The sequence below is a fragment of the Anabrus simplex genome, chromosome 6, assembly GCF_040414725.1.
Source record: "Anabrus simplex isolate iqAnaSimp1 chromosome 6, ASM4041472v1, whole genome shotgun sequence".
Taxonomy (NCBI): domain Eukaryota; kingdom Metazoa; phylum Arthropoda; class Insecta; order Orthoptera; family Tettigoniidae; genus Anabrus; species Anabrus simplex.
The window spans coordinates 121817835-121840857 of NC_090270.1; positions in this window are offsets into that span (position 1 = coordinate 121817835).

Consider the following 23023-nt stretch of genomic DNA (forward strand, 5'->3'; position numbering starts at 1 on the left):
GTAATTCGACCTTGATATTCTTAACTTGCCCACGGATGGAGTTTTCCACGCTCTGGACTTCCTTTTCGAGGTCCTGCTTCACTTCATTTACATCGCGGCCTATGCGAATGATTTGAGTATGTGCGCTATCTAATTGGTTTTTACATGCTTATCGGTTTCCTCCTGCCTTGTTTTAAGTAGATTGACCTCATTATTTATTTTCTGAAAGTTAGTCTTAAAAGATTCATGGATGTTATCCTGAATAGAGGCTATTTTTGCTTGTGCCTGTGATAACTGACCATGAGATTCCTTAAATTCTGCCTTTAAGCTTTCAACTTCCTTAATCAATTGATGTGAGGTGGGAAATGAAGCTTTTAAGTCTTCAACTATTTGTAGTTTAAGGTCCTGTTTTACTGTTTCTAAGTCACGGGTGAGGCGTTCGTTTACTTCCGTAAACTTAGAATTAATCTTCGCATTAGTTTCTGAGAATCGTTTTTCAATCTCAGAACCAGCTTTAGTAAGCCTATTTTCCAAATTAGCATTAACTTCGGTAAACTTGGTATTAATTACTTTAGTTACTTGTGTGATACGACTTTCTAAGTTGGCTGTAGTTGCGGTACTGGTCTCATTGATACGAGTGTTAATATCATTAATACGAGATTCTAAAGTGGTACCTAATTGAGCAGTTGCAGCATTGGCCTCATCAATACGAGTGTTAATCTCAGTAATACGAGATCCTAAAGTAGTACCTAATTGAGCAGTTACGGCATTGGCCTCATTAATACGAGCTTGTAAATTAGCACCTACTTGAGCAGTTGCAGCATTGGCCTCAGTAATACGAGCTTGTAAATCAGCACCTACTTGAGCATGCGATTTGGCGATACGTTCATTTAAGCTAATCTTAAGAGCTTCAATAGCCGCTAAAATATTTTCCATTTTGATGGTAATGTATTTAAACCAAGCAACAAGAAAATCATAAATCACTTGAAAAGAATTCAGATATCACCATTATTGTCCAATGGTTAAACGTTCATGTTCAAAGTCATTCAAACATTCTCAAAAGAAAAATTTCAAAGACATTTAACACACAAGAATTATCCCATATCATTGATAACACTTCTTATTAGTGAGAAGTTAAATCTTGTTAGAAAGTTCACTGTAATGTCAATGGTTATTCCACATAAAGCACTGGAAATGTATCTGAATTAAATTACTAAGTCACACGATTTTGGTGCAATTTTGTCTATCACTGCACTTCTTAATTACTAGTACTTCAAAATTGAGCCTAGAATGGTGAAGTGTCAATGTAATGTCTACTGCACTCATAATTAAGTTCTGATATTGCTGAAGCGCTAATTTCTAGTTTTACTGCACTCCAAATTGGCCCCGATACGACTGGGGCGCCAAGTTCTACCCCTCTCCTCTGTAACAGTAAATTTGGTACTTCGGTAGAGATGAGACGCAGGGCGTGTACCAGTCGCTGAAGTGCATACAGAGGGAGAGGGTTTGTTTAAAAGAAATCCTAAAAACTTTTGTTTCAGAGTTTATTAAAAAATTGAAATTAATATCACCTCTGTACAGAGTATACAGTTGAAAACGTTCCTCGTCCTATGGCTGGCGATATCCTTAGATTCCGGCAGCTCCATTTTCCATAGCAGCGAACCACCATTCGTCCCCCGATGGAAGTTCTAGAAGATCTATTCGGTGCTTTGAAGATCCATGGCGTCGAGGTAGTCCTTGTAAATGGTGAACATGAATGAACATCGTTCAGCTCTGGGGCGAGTTAGTGCAAAGGCTGCTTCTGCACAGATGATAGAGTGTTTATAAATGCTTTTAACAAAGTCCAAACACAAATGTCTCGGTGAAATGTCACTTAATTTTGTCACGTGTCAAGTGAAAGAAATATTCATAAAATAAAGTCCACTCGGAACTGATTGTCGAGTTTAAAGTTACTTAAAGTTTGTTGCACCTATTACAACGTAAAGTAATGTCACATGACTCAGCTTATTGAAGCACTGCTCAATTTAAATGAAATAAAGATGTTCCGCTCGTGAATCAGAACTCGTTCACGTGTTGAAAATAATATGAAACCAAAAGACGAAATTAATTGAGTACTGACAGTCCTTGGTTCGACTGTTCGTAAACTAAATGTTCGTAGCATTGGAATACACTGTTCATTAGAATAGAAATGCACTGTTCACACAGGCACAGTTCACAGTTCATTACCTAAAATGTCAACACAGTTTATGGATTGGTAAATTAAATTTGGATTCAAACACAGTTTATAACTTAAAGTATTTAGTACTCGGCGAGGAGCAATCAGTTCTAAGTCCATAAAATTTCAATTTTGAACACTCGAAAACGTTTGCGGGTCTTGGACACTCGTATGGAGTAACAGTCAATAGATAAAGTCCAGAAGATACACAATTCACCTCACGTCCTATCGGAGTAAAAGGTTGTCATAATGTAAAGAAATCTGCATAAGTCCACATTCAACACAATTAGATTAAAGTCCACGAACTTGAAACTTAGTAGCGGCTTCACGCTCGATCACGGTACCCGCGAACTGACTGTGCGAATACTACAGTCTAGTGTGTACATAGAAATCCCGGCCACAAACTGGTATCATATTCTGCAGCGTATTGCTGCTCACTATAACATGCTGTAACACACACTCAGGCAACATACTGTAACCTGCTGGAACACACACTGATCTGCTGAGCGAAGCAGTTCGTATTTATATTTGATCCGGAACTCGTAGAACATTCTACATAAGTCCAGGCTCTGTAGTGCGGCGAGGTATGCTGTGACGTCACCCGCTCACTACGTCATACGCGCGCAGCTGTTGCTCGCTGCCTAGTCAGTCCTTCGTAAGCGGTCCGGAGCATAACACGTAAGTTTAAGATTTTCATTACGGGGACTTAGTTTGTACCGCCGTTACCGGTACAATATATTCTTTCGATTTCCTCATGATCCGCTGAAATAGTAGACATATAGTCTTGCACTATTGTGTTGGGCATTGGTTTGGTGTCAATCTTGACGACAATAATTCTTTCACTATGCTGGTCGTAGTAGCTTACCCGCTGTCCTATTTTCTTATTCATTATTAAACCAACTCCTGCATTTCCCATGTTTGATTTCTTGTTGATTATTCGGTAGTCGCCTGACCAAAAATCTTGTTCTTCCTGCCAACGTACTTCACTTATACCAACTACATCTAACTTTAGTCTATCCATCTCCCTTTTCAGATTCTCTAACCTGCCACAACGATTCAAACTTCTAACATTCCACGCTCCGACTCGCATAATGTCAGTATCCATCTTCCTGATGATCACCCGCTCTCGTGTAGTCCCCACCCGGAGATCCGAACGGGAGACTATTTTACATCCGGAATATTTTACCCGGGAGGAAGCCATCATCAGTACATCATTCATACAGAGAGAGCTGCATATCCTCGGGAGTTAGTTACAGCTGTAGTTTCCCGTTGCTTTCAGCCGTCTAGCAGTATCAACACAGTTATGTTGAGTATTATTACAAGGCCATATCAGTCAATCATCTAGACTGCCGCCCTTGCAACTTCCGAAAGGCTGCTTACCCCCCTTTCGATGAACCATTCGTTAGTCTGGTCTCTCAACAGATACCCATCCGATATGGTTGCACCTGCGGCTCGGCTATCTGCGTCACTGGGACACGCAAGCTTCCCCACCGCGGTGAGGTCACATGATTCATAGAGGAGGAAAAGCAAATAATCAACCTCAATTAGCGTGTCAGTTCCCGTAGCAAGGGAACATGACTTACACTCCTCCCAGATTAGATTTAAGAGTTCCAGACGAACATTTCCGTTTTTTTTTTTTTTTTTTGTTTTGTTTTTTTTGGTCACAGAGTGAAAGAAAGCATTGCGGTTGTTGGATTTACACCATTTAATGGATACCAATAACGATTTTCACCCTAATGCTTCCAGCTATACCACGCACGGCATGCCAGCCATCCGCACCGTATGCTTCTTGGTACATCACGTATGGAGAATACGTCCTGAAGCCACTGTGAAGTAATGTGTACAGCTGCAGTGCACTGATGTACTTACAATTGCCTCCACCCCAACTTGGCAGGTTCGATCTTGGTTCAGTCCGGTGGTATTTGAAGGTGTTCAAATACGTCAGCCTCGTGTCGGTACGTAAAAGAACTCCTGCAAGACTAAATTTCGGCACCTCGGCGTCTCCGAAAGCCGTAAAATAATAGTGGGACGTAATGCCATTATTATTATTATTATTATTATTATTATTATTATTATTATTATTATTATTGGTCCGAGGTATCTGTGGAACAGCAGAGGTGAAAGAAGGTGCGGGCTGGAATGGGTCTAACTACAAGTCTTAAAGATGAATTTAAAATTTAAATAAAGGTTATATTTTCAACAGATAACAAAGGTTAACAATTCTCACTAGGTGAAATAACAAAGAACAATCAGGTACAATGCAACTTTACAAATTCTGGGTTACGAGCCCCAAAGTCTGAGCTCTCAGCTCACAACCACAAATACCAAAGGACAGAAAACCCTTAATTACATGGAGCGTTTGCTCCCACCACGTAATGTCAAGCCTCCTAGAGGCCCCTCTTAAAATACCAGAAAGAGCTGACCCGCTCTCAATAGTTCAAGCCTATCAGAAGGCCATAAACAAACTTTATACTTGACTGCCCTTAAGGCATACTTATAAATAAACAGGGGTAACTAGTACCCAACCTACAGGGCCTTCGCATGAACAAAAAAAAAAAAAAAAAAAAAAAATCAGGTTAAGTTACTGGCCCAAAGTACAGAAAGGACTGGAGGCGTGAACTTGCACTCCTAAATACACATGTTAAAACCCTAAGTGGCGCTAGGCCGATACACAGGGGCTAATCCCAAGCTAGGGAGGTGACTCGTATGATAAACTTTAATACATTAAGGAAGAGAAGAAACGGTCACGAAAACGTAGTCACCTCAATTTCAAATGAAGGGGAGCTCGAGAGGGTAAAGCACACTCTATCCCCGAATTAAAGTTCAAGAAAACTGAAGTTTAGCAGAAAAAAGGTTTACATGTTTAATAGTTTACATATTAAAGGTTTCGAACCTTTCCAGAGAGTTAAACTGCTGAGCTAGCAAGAAATAAAGATGTTAAGAGGCCATTACCTTGATGAAGAGCTGCTGCCTGAAGAACGGGGCGCTTCCCGCCCCCTGCTACATATCCACACACTAAAGTAGATGTTACTGAAGTGCCCGGAGACAAGAAAATCAGCAGTTTTTATACCCTCGTGGAAAATTCGAGACCTTTCAGGAATGAGTAGACACACCCACTCAATTTTTATTGGTTGACAGCAAAAACTTGTACACAAGGCAATGAAGAAACACCTTATTGATGGGAAATTAATTACAGAAATTTAGGATTGGTTAAATTCAAAACAGGCGGAATGAAAACTTAATATTACCAACCCACCAATGACAGAACAAAATTTAGTAAAGACAAAACTTATGAATACAAAATTTCTTCAAGAGAGTTCATTCCATTGCACCAGAGTGTATTACCATAGTTTTTGGTAGAGACATCTGTTAGAGAATGTCCACACTTCTTGATCACTGAAAAACAAAAGCAAATGAAAAACACACAGTGACATCTTCTAATAAACAGCCGAGTTAGTTCAGTTGTTAAAGTTCCGGGTTTCTCCAGTAGAGAAGTTTCAATTGGCGCAAGATTTGAACTTGTGTCGTAGAGGTGTACCGCCCGGTACAATTATTATTATTATTATTATTATTATTATTATTATTATTATTATTATTATTATTATTATTATTCCTGGGATTCAGTGGAACGCAGAGGTGAAAGAAGGTGCGGGCATGAATGGGTGGATATACGAAAGTCGAAAGATTAATTCAAAACTTTAAAATTTGAGCTATATTTATTTTCCTTTTAAAACACTTTGCTAAAACAAATAACAAAATCAGGTACAAAATCTAGCTCATGAGCTTGAGTGACAATGTTAGAAAATCAGATAACAACCAATTAACAACCTAATTGCTCCCTTCACTATATAAACAAGGAGACGGAGCTGCCAATTTTACATCAGTAGGGCGAGCGTCTTTGCTCTACACTACTATTTCCTAGGAGGTTATTCTTCAAAATTTTAACATTCCAGTCTTATGAGAGGCACAACTTACCTTTAACAAAACAAACACAAACAGTAGTCACTGTCTCGTATGCTCAACAGTCTGATTTGCTTTAAAATGAAATGAATAAAGTTGACTTTAACAGGGGTAACAAGTGCGCATTCTACGTGGCCTCTGGTAAAAACAAAGGTTAAGCTTATTGGCTTATTGGCCAAAAACAAGAATGTTAGGAGGGGGACACTATCACTACTTGAAATTCACATGAAAATACTAAAACTCTATGTGGACTTATGGCCCTATGTTACAGAGGCTAATCCTATACTACGGCGGTGATTAGATGGAGAGAAAGTTTACAAAATTAAGAGATAAATTTAAAGGTTACAAAATCATAGTCACCTCAATATCAAGTTGAGAGGGAATACAAGAGGGTAACTCACTCCTTATTCCCTAAATTATGTTAGGTTCTTTAGACTTTTTTTGAAGTTTACATTTAAAGTTTGAAATTTACACTTTAGAAAAAAAATTTACATTAGTCCGCCTCTGTGGTGTAGTGGTTAGCGTGATTAGCTGCCACCCCCGGAGGTCCGGGTTCGATTCCCGGCTCTGCCACGAAATTTGAAAAGTGGTACGAGGGCTGGAACGGGGTCCACTCAGCCTCGGGAGGTCAACTGAGTAGAGATGGGTTCGATTCCCATCTCAGCCATCCTGGAAATGGTTTTCCGTGGTTTCCCACTTCTCCTCCAGGCGAATGCCGGGATGGTACCTAACTTAAGGCCACGGCCGTTTCCTTCCCTCTTCCTTGCCTATCCCTTCCAATCTTCCCATCCCTCCACAAGGCCCCTGTTCAGCATAGCAGGTGAGGCCGCCTGGGCGAGGTACTGGTCATTCTCCCCAGTTGTATCCCCCGACCAAGAGTCTGAAGCTCCGGGACACTGCCCTTGCGGCGGTAGAGGTGGGATCCCTCGCTGAGTCCGAGGGAAAAGCCGAACCTGGAGGGTAAACAGATGATGATGATGATGATGAAATTTACATTAATAAACATTTGAAACCTTCCCTTTGGGCTATATTTCAGAGACTATTGCATGTTTATAAACGGTCTGCCATTACCTTCAGCTGATGAGCCTTCCGAAGATGGACGGGGCAGCCTTTCCCCCTGCCTCCGTTACGCACACACTCTAGACTGGAGCGATCACAAAAACGACATGGCACGAAATGTCACAGCCTTTATAAGGAAGAGGAAAGTTCCAAATTTCTCTGGGCCGAAACCCTGACACACCCCTAATTTTCACCGGACAATCAAATAAATATCAAAAACAGTGATTGGTTACGAAAAAAATGTGCACATTTTCTAATTGGCAGAAATGGGTTGGCGGGAAGTGATAGAAGTGTAGATAACTTTTGAACACCAAAAACAAACTATAAACAATTCGGTGTAGGAAACCTTGATTCACAAAATTACTTTGAAAATTAATAGTTCATCTTCACCCCAGAGGGCGCAACATAAGTTGACAATAGCGACATCTGTCGAGGAATGTTCAAACTATTTCCGAAATGAGTTTCAGATTTCTTGATATAGATGGCCTTCTACAAGGCGCTAGATACAAATGCGCGGGGCGGGTGTACCGCCGGTACAATTATTATTATTATTATTATTATTATTATTATTATTATTATTATTATTATTATTATTATTATTATTATTATTATTATTATTATTATTATTATTATTATTATTATTATTATTATTATTATTATTATTATTGCTTCTTACACATTAGGCATGCATACTGCTTGAAGCATGGTACGGCGGTTGGTATAAGCCGAGGGACAAATTAAGCTATTACCTACCTCACAAACATCGCATCTAATTCAAGCTCCTCCCTCAGTTAAACCATTCGCTAGATTTTTTTAAAGCGAGCTCGATAGCTACAGTCGCTTAAGTGCGGCCCGTGTCCAGTATTTGGGAGATAGTGGGTTCAAACCCCACTGTCGGCAGCCCTGAAGATGGTTTCCCGTGGTTTCCCATGTTCACACCAGGCAAATGCTGGAGCTGTACCTTAATTAAGGCCACGGCCGCTTCCTTCCCACTTCTAGCCCCCTTCCTATCCCATCGTCGCCATAAGACCTATCTGAGTCAGTGCGACGTAAAGCAACTTGCAAAAAAAAAAAAAAAAAATATTTTCTTTAAAAAAGGCGTATTTTACGAACTGCTGACATTCATCCCTACCTTCCATAAAGTCGTTTTCACTTATCTTACCCGTTATTTTGGTTTCTATCAGATAAAGCATAGCCTACAGCAACAAGTAAAAATGTTTTTTTTTTAATTTTTTTTTTTTTATTGCTTGAGTTATGAAGAGAGTGCACACGAACTTTTCTGTAGAAAATTAAATTATAACTAAACCTGGAGGCTCCTTTTGTAATAGAACAAACTGTTCTGGCAGTAAATTTGAGTTTAAGGGTCTCCTTTAAATATTTTTCAGACTTTCACTATTTTTTAAAACTGCCAGCTGTTCTGATAAGCTAGCATAATTAATTATGTACCTATAGCCTGTAATAATCTGGGAGAAATAAGCTTTCTAATGGTGAAGTGATTGAGGAGCTTCCGAGATTAGCTTCTGTATACAAACTCAAAGCTTCCCCTTTATAATGTTAGACAATAACAACACTGTGGCTATCCGGTTCGAGTCTTGTTGGTGGACAGCATTTCACCATCATAATGCTAGCCGGCAGGGTAGGAGATGTAGTAGTATACAAATCACTAAATTGCGTGTCAAAAGCCTGGATTCAATTCCAAACCTCTCCGCAGTGTTCCTATGGAGTGAGGGCATATGACGCTGTTGATGGTGATTCGTCCGTCGGATGAAGACGTTCAGCCCTGAATAGACAGGAGTGCCCACACCAGGTTTCACCATCTCCCTACTTCATAATCACCTGACACCCACTGCCGAGCTGAGTGGCTCAGACAGTTGAGGCGTTGGCCTTCTGACTCCAACTTGGCAGGTTCGATCCTGACTCAGTCCGGTGGTGTATGAAGGAGCTCGAATATGTCAGGCTCGTGTCGGTGGATTTACTGGCAAGTAAATAGAACTCCTGCGGGACTAAATTCTGGCAACCTCGACGTCTCCGAAAACCGTAAAAAGTAGCTAGTGGGACGTAAAGTCATTATTATTATTATTATTATTATTATTATTATTATTATTATTATTACACTCACTTGCACAGGTCGCCCATGGGTGTGATAAAAAGACCTGCACCACACGAGCTCAATATGCCATCGGAGTCTACCAGCACTTAAAAAGTTATGCGCTAAATAAATAAGATAATCACGGTTTTAATATTTATTTAAAATCCATGTTTATTAGCGTGTAGCATTGTTGTCAGCAGTGAATACGTGTGGAAAGTAAAAAATCTCCGACGATCTTGGGCCCTGATGGAGGTCTAGAACTCTCTGGGTGTATTTTGAGAAGAGCCTGCACACTTGTCATTAACGTTATTGTCGACCCGTGAAGAGAAGAGGGATGAGGGTAGGGGTAGAAGACAAGAGAATATAATAGGATGGGAGGAGGGGGCGGAGGCTCTCTCAAGAAGAGCAGACGACTTTAAAAGAGCTACGCCTGCACAGTCGTATTTACATTTAAGAAAGACTTTCATTTAAACTTTCGGCAATTAGCGAATGTAGTAAATCATCTGCACTGTTCGGAATAAGAGATGTACAACATATTAAGATCCTTATTTCAACACCCGTAGGAGATCGGTGCCTGCTTGGAAGGGGAAATAAATGCAAGTTGCTTGATCTCGGACTGACTTTATACAAAATGCATGCCAACTAATATCTTTCTTCAGGTCGCCAAAATATTAAAATCACAAGGTGAAAGATCCGGGATGTACGGAGGACGTTGAAGTGTTTCCAAAACAAATCGGCACAAGTATGGGGGCAACAGATGACTCCGTCCAACAGCATTCCAGGGCGTTTTGACTTAACAGCAGTTTCTGCAATGTCTTTATAGCGATGCGTATTGATTGTGGTTCCACATTCGAGGGCCCCTCCAGTCAAAGAAGAAGGTTATCATGACTTTACTGGAACTTGTGTGAAAAGCTTTGGATTTTTTTGGCGGACGAACACACTAAACCGTCCGCGTCCCAACAAAGACATAACCCAACAATTACGTGCACCTGTGATTTGTCACTATGCAGTTCTCCCAAATACACTATAGACAATACTGGACGCTTCCGTATTCTCCCGTACTGAAGTGAGAGACATGTTGACAGTGGGGCACCTGGCGGCCCGATCTTGAACATCAGGCGGCAAGATTGAAACTACAAAAGTTGCATGTTAAAACTGATATAAATAATTCAAGTAAATAATGATTTTTGCTTTGTTCTATTACGAAAGTTGAGTTTTAATACTGATATAAATAATGAAACTCAATAATGATTTCGTTTTGTCTGAATAGTTGGCTGAATGGTCAGCGTTGAAGCCTTCGGTTCAGAAGGTCCCGGATTCGATTCCCGGCCGAATCGGGGATTTTAATCGAGTCTAATTAATTCTTCTGGCTCAGAGAATGGGTGTTTGTATTTGTTCCAATACGTTTCTCTTCATATTCAGACAACACACTGCACTTCCAACCATCACAGAAACATGCAAAAGTGATTACTAGACTTCGGATTTTTAGGTGCTTAAATGTTATTTAGCTGCCTAAAATATGCTCTCAAATAGGTTCTAAAATATTTTTAGGCAGCTTCAGTTTTACGTATTTTAATAGGCATCAATTTAAGACCATGTTTATTTTTGGCTAAATTGATAATGACTCGTTAGGGGGAAATGTAAAACAAGTTTCACTCACCTCTTTGCTGCAAACGTCACAGAATATAATTGTAGGCCTACCATCGGATGCGAAATGGGGAAACTCGTGTAACCAATTTTATATTAATGACTACTTGCAACCTAACACTTTCGGCATAATTCATAGTATATCCTGCACTAACTACACTTAATTTCAAGGCAGTCCCGCTAAATGCGCTGGCAATCAATGTCTTGGTGTTTGTTGTTTAAAGAGGCCTAACATCTAAGGTCATCGGCCCCAATCAATGTATGGGGTATCTCGCAAAGTGGCACGTATTCTCTGTAGTGTATTTGGTTATATCTCACTCTTGATCCTGCACTTTGACGCAGAATATGTATATAGCTTCGTTCCAATACTGGATTCCTGTATCTAAAAAATGTGTCCCTCAGTTATTTAACTGTAGAATATGCCTGCCCCTCTAAGGTGTACGTCGCATAATCGGCAGCTAATAGGTGTATTGCATTGTGCATTCCTTTCTTTTCTCTTTTTTATTTTTTAGTAGTTTAACGTCGCTCTGGCACAGGGCATGTCAAATGCCCAAAATCTCACGCGTGCAAACTGCGGCGCAGAGTTCCTGTGCACAGTGCATCGGTCTCACTCGGCTCGGCTTGGACCAACGCTTCGTCTCTGGGCTACTCGGCTAAGCTAGGCTCAACTCGGCTCGGATTTGGAGCGCTACGGAGCAAGTGAGGAAGAGGGAGACAGGGGGAGCGAGCGAGACAAGCGTGGGGAAAGAGAGAGACAGCGCTATTGCTCCAAATCGAGGAGTGGAGGTCTGCACTCTGGTCAACCAAGCGAAGTCTTCTTCTGCAACGTGCACAGTGCGTGCACCAGGTGCATGCACCCTGAGGGGCCCTGCTCTAGCACATCGAGGGTTTTCGGCGACGCAAGGATTGGGAAAGAACCGGTCGTGGTGTTAAATAGGTACAGCCCCAGCATTTGCCGGGTGTGAAAATAAGAACCCACAGAAAACCATCTTCACGGCTGCCGACGGTGGGATTCGAACCCACCATCTCCCGAATGTAAGCTCACAGCTACGCGACCTAAACCGCAGGGCCAACTCGCTCGGTTTGTGCATTCCCATCGTCTTTCGACGAAGAAGTTCTAGACATAGTTATCATTCCAGAACGACCACAATTATTATAATTTTTACGCAACCTGGTGAGATTCCTTATTGGTTAAATAGTTGTTGTCATGGTAACCGAAGTAGAGCTTGAGAAATGATCTCTCTTGTTCCCTGCCCTCATTCATAATATATTATAGCGCTATCTGTTACTACGGCCACTTCCAGAAGAGCACTCACTGTCTCGCTCATAGACATCTGTTACTAGCAAAATGAGTTAGAGCTGGAATCACATGCAATTAGTCACCAAAACGCCAATATGAAAGACCTCAAATATGTCAGCCTGGTGTCGGTAGATTTACTGGCACGTAAAAGGACTTAGCAGTTACATACGAAAATCACCCAAAGAAGATCATCATCACTTTACTGGAACTTGTGTGAACAGCTTTGGATTTCTTTGGCGGACGAACACACTAAACCAGTCCGCGCCCCAACAAAGACATAACCCAACAATTGCGTGCGTGCATTTTCAGTTCAATTGAGAAAATCATTAAAGTGTTATTTTCAAATTCCAGAATGGAAAAGGTATCTGAATACGTAGTCGAATTCAGCAATAGCGCAAATTACCTCTCTTGTTCCGTGCCCTCCTTTTGGTTTCGGCACTTGAATAAATATGAGCGGTCAAAAACGGTTACTGGTGACTTTCGTACTCGTTTTGCCATAAGCCTGTGCCCATAGCTTGAAATCAGTCCTCTCGCCCTGCCAGTAGTAAATAATAATGCAGAAGATACTTAAATTTGTTAATCCGTTTACCTTCCAGGGTTGGTTTTTCCCTCGGACTCAGCGAGGGATCCCACTTCTACCGCCTCGAGGGCAGTGCCCGGGAGCTTGAGACGTTGGGACGGAGATACAACTGCGGATGAGGACCAGTACCTCGCCCAGGCGGCCCCACCTGCTATGGTGAACAGGGGCCTTGAGGGAAGGAAGCGACTGTGGCCGTCAGTTAGGTACCATCCCGGCATTTGCCTGGAGGAGAAGTGGGAAACCACGTAAAACCACTTCGAGCATGGCTGAGGATGGAATCGAAACCCCCTCTACTCAGTTGATCTCCCAAGGCTGAGCTGACCTCGTGCCACTTTTCAAATTTTGTGGCAGAGCCTGGAATCGAACCCGGGCTTCAGGGGGTAGCAGCTAATCACACTAACCACTGCACCACAGAGGCGGACATTATTATTATTATTCTTGTTTCATTTCGGCCAACTAAGGACCACGTCATTTCAACTGTTTCCCTTGAGCTTTAATGTTGGTCCAGTATTCCTTCATTCGTATACGGTGTTGCTCCTTTCGGTCTTCCGTCCATGCCTTTCCAGTTTTCATCTTCGGCTTTGGTAGGAAACTCTGATGTTCTTGGAGTTTTTTCTTAAGTGAGACACGCTCCTGGATATCTTCAAATGAGATCCCAATCTCCAGCAGATCTTTCTGTACCTCACTGAACCATGCCCCCTTTGCATTTTTCTCTTGGATTAAAGTGAAAATGCGGTTGGTTAACCGTGTTGAAATCATTCGGGCCATGTGTCCATAAAAAAAAGTAATCCTCCTTTTTCGCATCACATCAGTTTTCTCCACATGCGAGTGCAACACCTGGTTGTGCCGTCTCCTAAACTTGCCGTTGTCTTTGACTGGACCTAAGATTTTTCTCAAAATCTTTCTTTCCTTGGCCTCCAATTTCTCCATCATGCCTTTTTTGTTCATGGCGAGACATTCCGCTGCATATAGAGCCTCTGGCCGGATAACAGTGCAATGGTGTTTGATTTTTGCATTCAGAGATATAGATCTTTTGTTATAGACATTAGTCAGATGGTAAGCCATTTCCATTTTATTCATGCGTGAAGAAAATGCTTCTTTTTCGGACAAGTTAGGTTCTATCCATTCACCAAGATACTTAAAATTTTCAACTCGCTTGACTTTTCCGTGAGTCCCTTCTAGCTCACTTGGCGCCAGCTTGATGTTTGTAATGAATTTCGTTTTCTCAAAGGAGATTTGAAGGCCCGCCTTTGCAGCTTGTGTTTGAAGCTGGTTGATCTGCTTCGTGGCCACATCCAAGGAATCAGCGAAAACCGCGAGATCGTCTGCAAATGCTAGACAGTCAATTGAAAGGTTCTTGTTCTTGTGGCCTAGTCTGACTCCGCTTTCGGCTCCTTCATAACTCATTTCTCTGCGCCATTCACGGATCACTTTCTCAAGAACGCAGTTGAACAACAGAGGTGAGAGACCATCTCCTTGCCTAACTCCTGTCCGTATTTCAAAGGCCTCTGAAATCTCTCCTCTAAACTTCACTTTTGAGATGGTGTTGGTGAGAGTCTGTTGGATGATCACTCTTGTTTTACCGTCCAAGCCAAATTCCTTTAAGATCTGAAGTAGGGTAGTTCTATCAATTTAATCATAGGCCTTCTTAAAGTCGATGAACGTTACTACAAAAGGCTTGCTCCTTAGTTTAAGATATGAAAGGACAGATTTCAGATTCACAATCTGCTCCACACATGACCGTCCTTTCCTGAAACCTCCTTGGTAATCACCTAGCTCTGGATCTAGCTGTTCTTCTGCCCTGATTTGAAGACCTTTCGAGAGAATTTTGTAGGTTATAAGTAGGAGGGAGATGCCGCGATAGTTGTTGACATCCGACTTGTCGCCTTTCTTATGAAGTGGGTGGATTAGGGCAGATGTTCAGTCACTTGAAAGTCTTTCAGTATTCCAAATTTCATGTATGATGTCCGTTAATTTCTCCACTCCATTGTCACTAGCAAGCTTGCACAATTCAGCTATTATCGAATCTTCACCCGGCGCTTCATTATTTTTCAAGGATTGGAAAATCTGTCTGACTTCCTCTTTCGTAGGTGGAGCTGAATCTCGGTGGACTGTTGTTTTATCTTCAAATGTGAATCTGGACATTGGGGCCTCGCACTTAAGAAGGGATTCGAAGTATTTTGCAAGGATCCGGCACTTTTGCTTGTCGTTATGGGCTAGGTTTCCATTGGAATCTCTGAACTCTAGGCTCGGTGGGTCGTATTTCCTCAAGTTGCTTTTAAATGTTTTATAAAAGTCGCGTGTATTGTTCTTCTTGAAATCCTCTTCAATTTGAGCCAGCTGGTGTTTATCAAAAGCACGTTTAACGCTGCGGATGGTTTTTGCTGCACCTATTGTTATTATTATTATTATTATTATTATTATTATTATTATTATTATTATTATTATTATTATTATTATTATTATTATTATTATTATTATTATTATTATTATTATTATTATTATTGTTTAAATACAGCATATGCTTAAATATATCAAATAGTGGCTTTTTACCTTTGTCTCGTTATCCTGTAACCGCACTTATTGAATAAAACATTTTGGAATACACTGACTGACAGTGACAATGCAACACCAAGGAGGAGTGGTTCGAAAGGGATGAAAGTTGGGGAAAAAACAGAGACGGCACGGATGAATAATTGATGTTTATTTCAAACCGATATGCAGGTTACACAATGCGCACGGCATCGACTCAGTAGGATGTAGGACCACCGCGAGCGGCGATGCACGCAGAAACACGTCGAGGTACAGAGTCAATAAGAGTGCGGATGGTGTCCTGAGGGATGGTCCTCCATTCTCTGTCAACCATTTGCCACAGTTGGTCGTCCGTACGAGGCTGGGGCAGAGTTTGCAAACGGCGTCCAATGAGATCCCACACGTGTTCGATTGGTGAGAGATCCGGAGAGTACGCTGGCCACGGAAGCATCTGTACACCTCGTAGAGCCTGTTGGGAGATGCGAGCAGTGTGTGGGCGGGCATTATCCTGCTGAAACAGAGCATTGGGCAGCCCCTGAAGGTACGGGAGTGCAACCGGCCGCAGCACATGCTGCACGTAGCGGTGGGCATTTAACGTGCCTTGAAGACGCACTAGAGGTGACGTGGAATCATACGCAATAGCGCCCCAAACCATGATGCCGCGTTGTCTAGCGGTAGGGCGCTCCACAGTTACTGCCGGATATGACCTTTCTCCACGCCGACGCCACACTCGTCTGCGGTGACTATCACTGACAGAACAGAAGCGTGACTCATCGGAGAACACGACGTTCCGCCATTCCCTCATCCAAGTCGCTCTAGCCCGGCACCATGCCAGGCGTGCACGTCTATGCTGTGGAGTCAGTGGTAGTCTTCTGAGCGGACGCCGGGAGTGCAGGCCTTCCTCAACCAATCGACGGGAAATTGTTCTGGTCGATATTGGAACAGCCAGGGTGTCTTGCACATGCTGAAGAATGGCGGTTGACGTGGCGTGCGGGGCTGCCACCGCTTGGCGGCGGATGCGCCGATTCTCGCGTGCTGACGTCACTCGGGCTGCGCCTGGACCCCTCGCACATGCCACATGTCCCTGCGCCAGCCATCTTCGCCACAGGCGCTGCACCGTGGACACATCCCTATGGGTATCGGCTGCGATTTGACGAAGCGACCAACCTGCCCTTCTCAGCCCGATCACCATACCCCTCGTAAAGTCGTGTGTCTGCTGGAAATGCCTCCGTTGACGGCGGCCTGGCATTCTTAGCTATACACGTGTCCTGTGGCACACAACACGTTCTACAATGACTGTCGGCTGAGAAATCACGGTACGAAGTGGGCCATTCGCCTACGCCGTGTCCCATTTATCGTTCGCTATGTGCGCAGCACAGCGGCGCATTTCACATCATGAGCATACCTCAGTGACGTCAGTCTACCCTGCAATTGGCATAAAGTTCTGACCACTCCTTCTTGGTGTTGCATTTGCTCTGTCAGTCAGTGTATATATAGGCATGTGGTTTCTAACTTAAACCACATCTACTGCAATGTTCTGCTTTGGCTCTAATCGCTGAACCTGCTGTTATTACGTTGTGCGCCGTGAATTTTTACGCTTTCACTGTATGTATTCTGGTGGCATACGAGCTTACTATAACTGGTATACATGCTGAGTGGCTCAGACGGTTGAGGCGCTGGACTTTCGACCCCAACTTGGCAGGTTCGATCTTGGCTCAGTCCGGTGCTCAAATATGTCAGCCTCATGTTGGTAGATTTACTGGCACGTAAAAGAACTCCTGCGGGACAATATTCCGGCACCTTGGTATCTCCGAAAACTGTCAAGAAGTAGTTAGTGGAACGTAAAAGCAATAACATTAACATGTTAGAAGATACAGTATTCCAGCTGTGCTAATGTGTTCTTGAATTCGATATTTTGGTATGAAGATGGCAGCGATTTGTATAAAACGAGGGACCGGGCGAGTTGGCCGTGCGTTTAGGGGTACGCAGCTGTGAGATTGCATCCTGGAGATAGTGGGGTCGAACCCCGCTGTCGGCAGTCCTGAAGATGGGTTCCCGTGGTTTACTATTTTCTTCTTCTTCTTCTTCTTCTTCTTCTTCTTCTTCTTCTTCTTCTTCTTCTTCTTCATGTGCCATGTCCTCGCAGAACGTTGGCGATCAGTATCATGATGTGTTGTTTGTTCATAGCTGTTCTGAACAGAGTAAACTTTGTCATCCCAAACCACTGACTCAAGTTGCCGAGCCATGACGTCCTCCTTCTCCCCGGACCACGTTTTCCATTAACTTTCTCTTGGAGTATTACTTGCAGAAGGTGGTATTTAGAGTTCCGCATCATATGACCAAAGTATTCTAGCTTCCTTCTCTTGATGGTAGTTAGAATTTCTGGTTCTTTGTTCATACGGTGCAAAACGTCTATATTGGTCATTTTAGCTGTCCAAGGTATCTTCAGCATCCTTCGGTACGTCCACATTTCAAATGCTTGCAATCTCTTGCACATGGTCTCAGTTAGTATCCATGCCTCAACGCCGTATAACAGAATACTGAAAACGTAGCACCGGAGTAGTCGTGTCCATAGTGAAATGGAAAGGTCACGGCTTGTCAAAAGTTTTCTAAGTCTCTGAAAAGAAGTTCTGGCCTGCTCAATTCTGCATCGGATCTCATGAGTAAGGTCCCAGTCATCATTGATGTGACGTCCCAGGTATTTAAATGTTGCCACTCTCGAGATCTGTTCCTTCGCTATTTGAGATTACTTCAAATGCCATCTTCTTTCCTACTTATAACCATCCACTTGGTCTTCTTTACATTAAGCCTCAAGCCCATTGCGCTGCTGGCTTTAGTGACAGCATTAAGTAGTCCTTTAGATCCTGGAGATTGGTTGCAAGTAGCACAGTGTCATCGGCGTACCTGATGTTATTTACGATGAAACCATTAACCACAATTCCTTGAGTCTTTCCGTAAAGAGCATCTCGAAAAATCTTTTCTGAATAGATGTTGAAAAGCATGGGGGAAAGAATACAGCCTTGGCGAACTCCTTTCACAATTGAGACTTCTTCCGAGACACGACCATCAACTCTTATGCCAGCACACTGGTTCCAGTAGAGATTACCAATAATACGAATGTCCCGTCCATCAAGTCCTAATTCTCGAAGAATGTTCATAAGTTCATCATGGCGGACTGTATCGAAGGCCTTTTCGTAATCGATGAAACAAACAAAAACATCGACATTGACATCTCGACACCATTTTCACACCAGGCAAATGCTGAGGCTGTACCTTAATTAAGGCCACGGCCGCTTTCTTCCCACTCTTAGCCCTTCCCTGTTCTATAATCGCCATAAGACGACATGTCGGTGCGACGTAAAGGCAATTGAGAAAAAAGAAACGAGGTGTACATGAAGGAACTGCACTGCTGAACAGGGGTGATGGATTACAGACTCCTTCACCTGTTATTTAAAATACAAAGTTAATTTGGACAGCTTGTTCCTTAACAAGCTGCTATTTAGCACCTGCTGGCACTCAGCTGCTTCAACGGCTAGGTCCAACTAGCAACCAGCAATACAAAACTTGGAGATAATAGCTACGACATTTCAGGGGTGTAGCTGATAGGCTTCCACATTTCGTACATGCAGTTACGGATGGTAAATATGTAAGTTGGGGAGACCTCCCAAGGCAAGAGTTGTTGAATCGTGGATGTTGTAGCACTCTACGGAGATACAGCGTCCAGGATAATATTTTCCACCCACGTCCACGTCCGAGCGGGTTGGGGAGGCTCGGGACAAGTAGCCGTGTGCTTGATTCGAGAGATGGTAGGTTCAAGTCCCACCGTCGGCAGCCCTAAATATGGTTTTCCACAGTTTCCCATTTTTCACACCAGACTGGGACTGTACTTCAGTTTAGTCCGCGGCAGCTACCTTCCCAGTCCTAGCCCTCTTCTATTCTCACATCGCCGAAAATCTTTGATGTGTTAGTGCGATGTGAAAACATTAGCAAATAAAAAAGAATCAATGTTTCTTTTCTATTCTTGGCGTCTGTGATCAGTTGTATCAGACCTTATTTGTTATTTCGGGAATACTCTGCTTTCCTGCATTTTTACATGAATCCTATGATTTCTCGACACGACAAAAAGGAGGCCTATAAGTAGAACATTGCGCATATTCATTTAACATAACCTCAATAAATTATGTGTAAAAGCGAACAAATAAAAAATAATAAATACTCGTAAGTCTAGTAATTTCCATTTACCCCTGGCATAAAATCTTTAAACAATTAGCAGTTAAACCATTGGAGGAACCGGTAGTCCTCTTTGATTTTGTATCATTAGTGCACTTTCGAACACCGCGAAAATGTCTAACACAGTTCGTTTATCGAATCTGTACCTAATTTATAATTCGCTATCCCCGTAGAACTCAATCGGGGTTTGTGCATCTCGCATAACTCGACGAGGAGTATGAGAGACTTAGATAATCTCCTGGACTTATTCAAAATCTTCCACAAACTGGATTACTCTATGTTTAGAATGCCTGCCATTGTATTTTCGTCTACATTCGACTTTGTGAAGTCAAAGTACGGGGTCACTGGCGACTTTGAAGCAACGTATCCGTCAAAGTCTACTTTCCGCAAAGTCTCGACTATGAATAAGAAAATGGCGACTTCGGTGGGTACAAAGTTGACTTTACCTCAAAGTCTTATTCTTGAATACAACCCTTAGGTAGGGAAATTTCATTGCCTCCTGTTTCCTCGTGTTTAAAACGTTATCTTCGTCAGGTTAGGTCTTTGTTTGAATGGTCTATGGTTCTATGCTAAGGTGCTCCAGAGTTGAAGTCTGACGTTTAGCGCCACCGACGAGAAAAAGTTTAACGCTGCTCGAAAATGGTCTGTTGCTATGGCAACGACAACAGCGATGCCACATTTAAGGAAGCTGTTGTCACGTGGGTTGGCTTGCTCTCAGTCTCTTTTGTGATATTGTTCGGAGTGTTACTGTGTTAACTGTGTTAGTTGTTATTGCTTTATGGATTTCCGTGTTAGTTTTCTGAATATTATTTTCGTTGTTAGTTTATTTTCTGTAAGTTAATCACTGGCTAGTTGTACAGTTTTATTCTGTATTTAACATGCGGATTTGTTGAGGTTATTACCAGGAAGTGTTGATTTTGTTCGAGATTTTGAAATCTAATATTTATCGGCAATGACGTGTTCTGTCTTAAATACTGGAATTATTAGCAAGAGCTTAGGAACGGGTCAAAGTTTATTGAATTGCATTAGGCCTACATGTTTTATTAAACACTCAGCCTGTATGAAAGGGTGATATGCCGCAGATGGAGGTAACTATGACAAAGCAGCGTACTTCGTAGTTATTGCTTTCGCAGCTCAAATGTCAGACTCCAACTCTCGTGGGCTCTGCTATAGTGCTATTTCATTTCTGAGCCCTTGTCTCTCCTCTGCATATGGCCCTGAGGTTCACTCAGCCTACACCAAAAATGAGTACCAGGTTAATTCCTGGGGGCAAAGGCGGCCGGGCGTAGAGCTAACCACTCCACCCCATCACGTGCCGAGGATACGAATGGTGGAAGCTTTTACCTTCCACTCCTCCAAGGGCCTTCGTGGCCTTTACGGAGATGACTTTGCTTTTGCTTTGCTTTGTCTCTCCTCTACTATAACTTAAGTGAATAAATCTCATGTTATTATAAGTTTGTCTACCCTTACTTCCGTTTCCTAAATAAATGTCATATTGATGTAACGAATATTATACAATGTAACACACCTTATTCTGTCCCCTTTATTTGCCATCTTTTACGGCCGGATGCCCTACCTGACACCAGCCCCATACTGAAGGATATATTAATTAGTACATGTTTCAGTGGTAGGTAGTGTGGTGTGTTGTGTGTACATGAAGAGGAGTGTGTTGGGACAAACACAGACTCAGAGGAATTAACCAGACATGATTAAAATCCCCGACTGAGCCAAGAATCGAAGTCGGGTCCCTCTGAACCGAAAGTCTCAACGTTGACCATTCAGTAAATGAGTTGGACAACAGAATGCAATAAATGTTAGAATAATAGTCATTCTTGAAGACTTCCATAAATTACATTAGGTACTTCGCGTTATAACTTGCAGGCACTCGGGAAAGGTGTCTGAGAATTCTGTAGCTCAAGCTTTACGTGGGCTAGTAATACATCCTTTAAAGCTGTGTTCTGACGTTGTATGACAGTAGAAGCCAGCTGTAACAAATTTTAAAAATTCTCCGTTGTCAGCTTCAAAAATTACCTGTGTTTGGTAGAGTAGGTCTGGTGGCCATGATCGTTAAGGCGTTAAGTCTACACGGTCTGACACCATGGTTAGCCGATTCGAATCCCGTTGGTCGAACATTTTTTTTATCATCAGAATGTTGGCTGGCAGGTTAGGAGAGGTGGTGGTATACAATTTCTAATTACTAGATTGCGTGTCAGAAGCCGGGATTCAATTCCAAACCTCTCTGCAGTGTTCATATGGAATAATGGCATATGACGCTATTGATGGTGATTCGTCCGTCGGATGGAGACGTAAAGTTTTGAGCTGACCCTTTGGTGTTATTCAACAGGAGTAGGCTACGTGCCGACACCGAGTTTCACCCTCTCTCTGCCTCATTATCATCCCACATCCAGACGTGTAGGTCACCCACGGGGCGTCAAATAGAAAGACCTGCACCAGGAGAGCCGAGCACGTCCTCGTACACACCCGGCACTAAGAGCCATACGATACGTGTCGTCTCAAAACTCACGAGTCCCAAAACTCACGAATTCCAGGAAGAGGATTAGTAAGAACAGGTTTCTCTATCTGGGCCAGTCTCAAAACTCACGAGCAGGGTCAGTTCTTCCTTGAATGGATAAATGTCCACCCTATTAGTGATGGGATAATGGAATACATTTAATAATCGAATAACTTCCATCCGATTATTTAAATAATCGAATGAATAATCAGTTTAAATAATCGAATGAGTTTCAAATATCATTCAGTTATTCCGCGCAGAATAATCGGATGCGTCATGAATAATATTTTTCGGTTTAAGTGTGTCGGGTAGGTGATCTATTGAAATAAGCGAATAGATGAACTCTTACGATAAATAGAAGTACGCTTTTTTTTTTCCCCAAGTGAATCTCCAAGTATTGAAACTAAATGAGTGAATTAACTGTCTTGATCTTAAATATTTCTAAATGAAATTCCTCATTCAAGTAATTGCCGCCTTCTGGCCGCATAATGGAACTAAGTCGCAGTACTATCAACTGACAGTTTCTTTTAACTTGCAGCGGGCAATACTGTATACCTACAGTACTTTAATATTGTGTCGTCCGGCTGCATGCATAAATGGTTAGCATGCTGGCCTTTGGTCCATGGGGTCAAGGGGGTTCCGAGTTCGGTTTCTGGTCGGGTCAGACATTTTAACTTTCATTAGTTAATTCTTATGGCTCGGGGACTGGGTGTTCGTGCCGCCTTCAGCATTAGACTTTATTTTAGGAAGGGCCTCATCCTCACAGACGTGCAGGTCGCCTGTACGGCGTCAACTCTAAAGAACCGAACCAGACCTCCCGGTAAAAAAAAAAATCAGCTTTAAGAAACAGCAAAATATTTTAATAATAATAATAATAATAATAATGTCCGCCTCTGTGGTGTAGTGGTTAGCGTGATTAG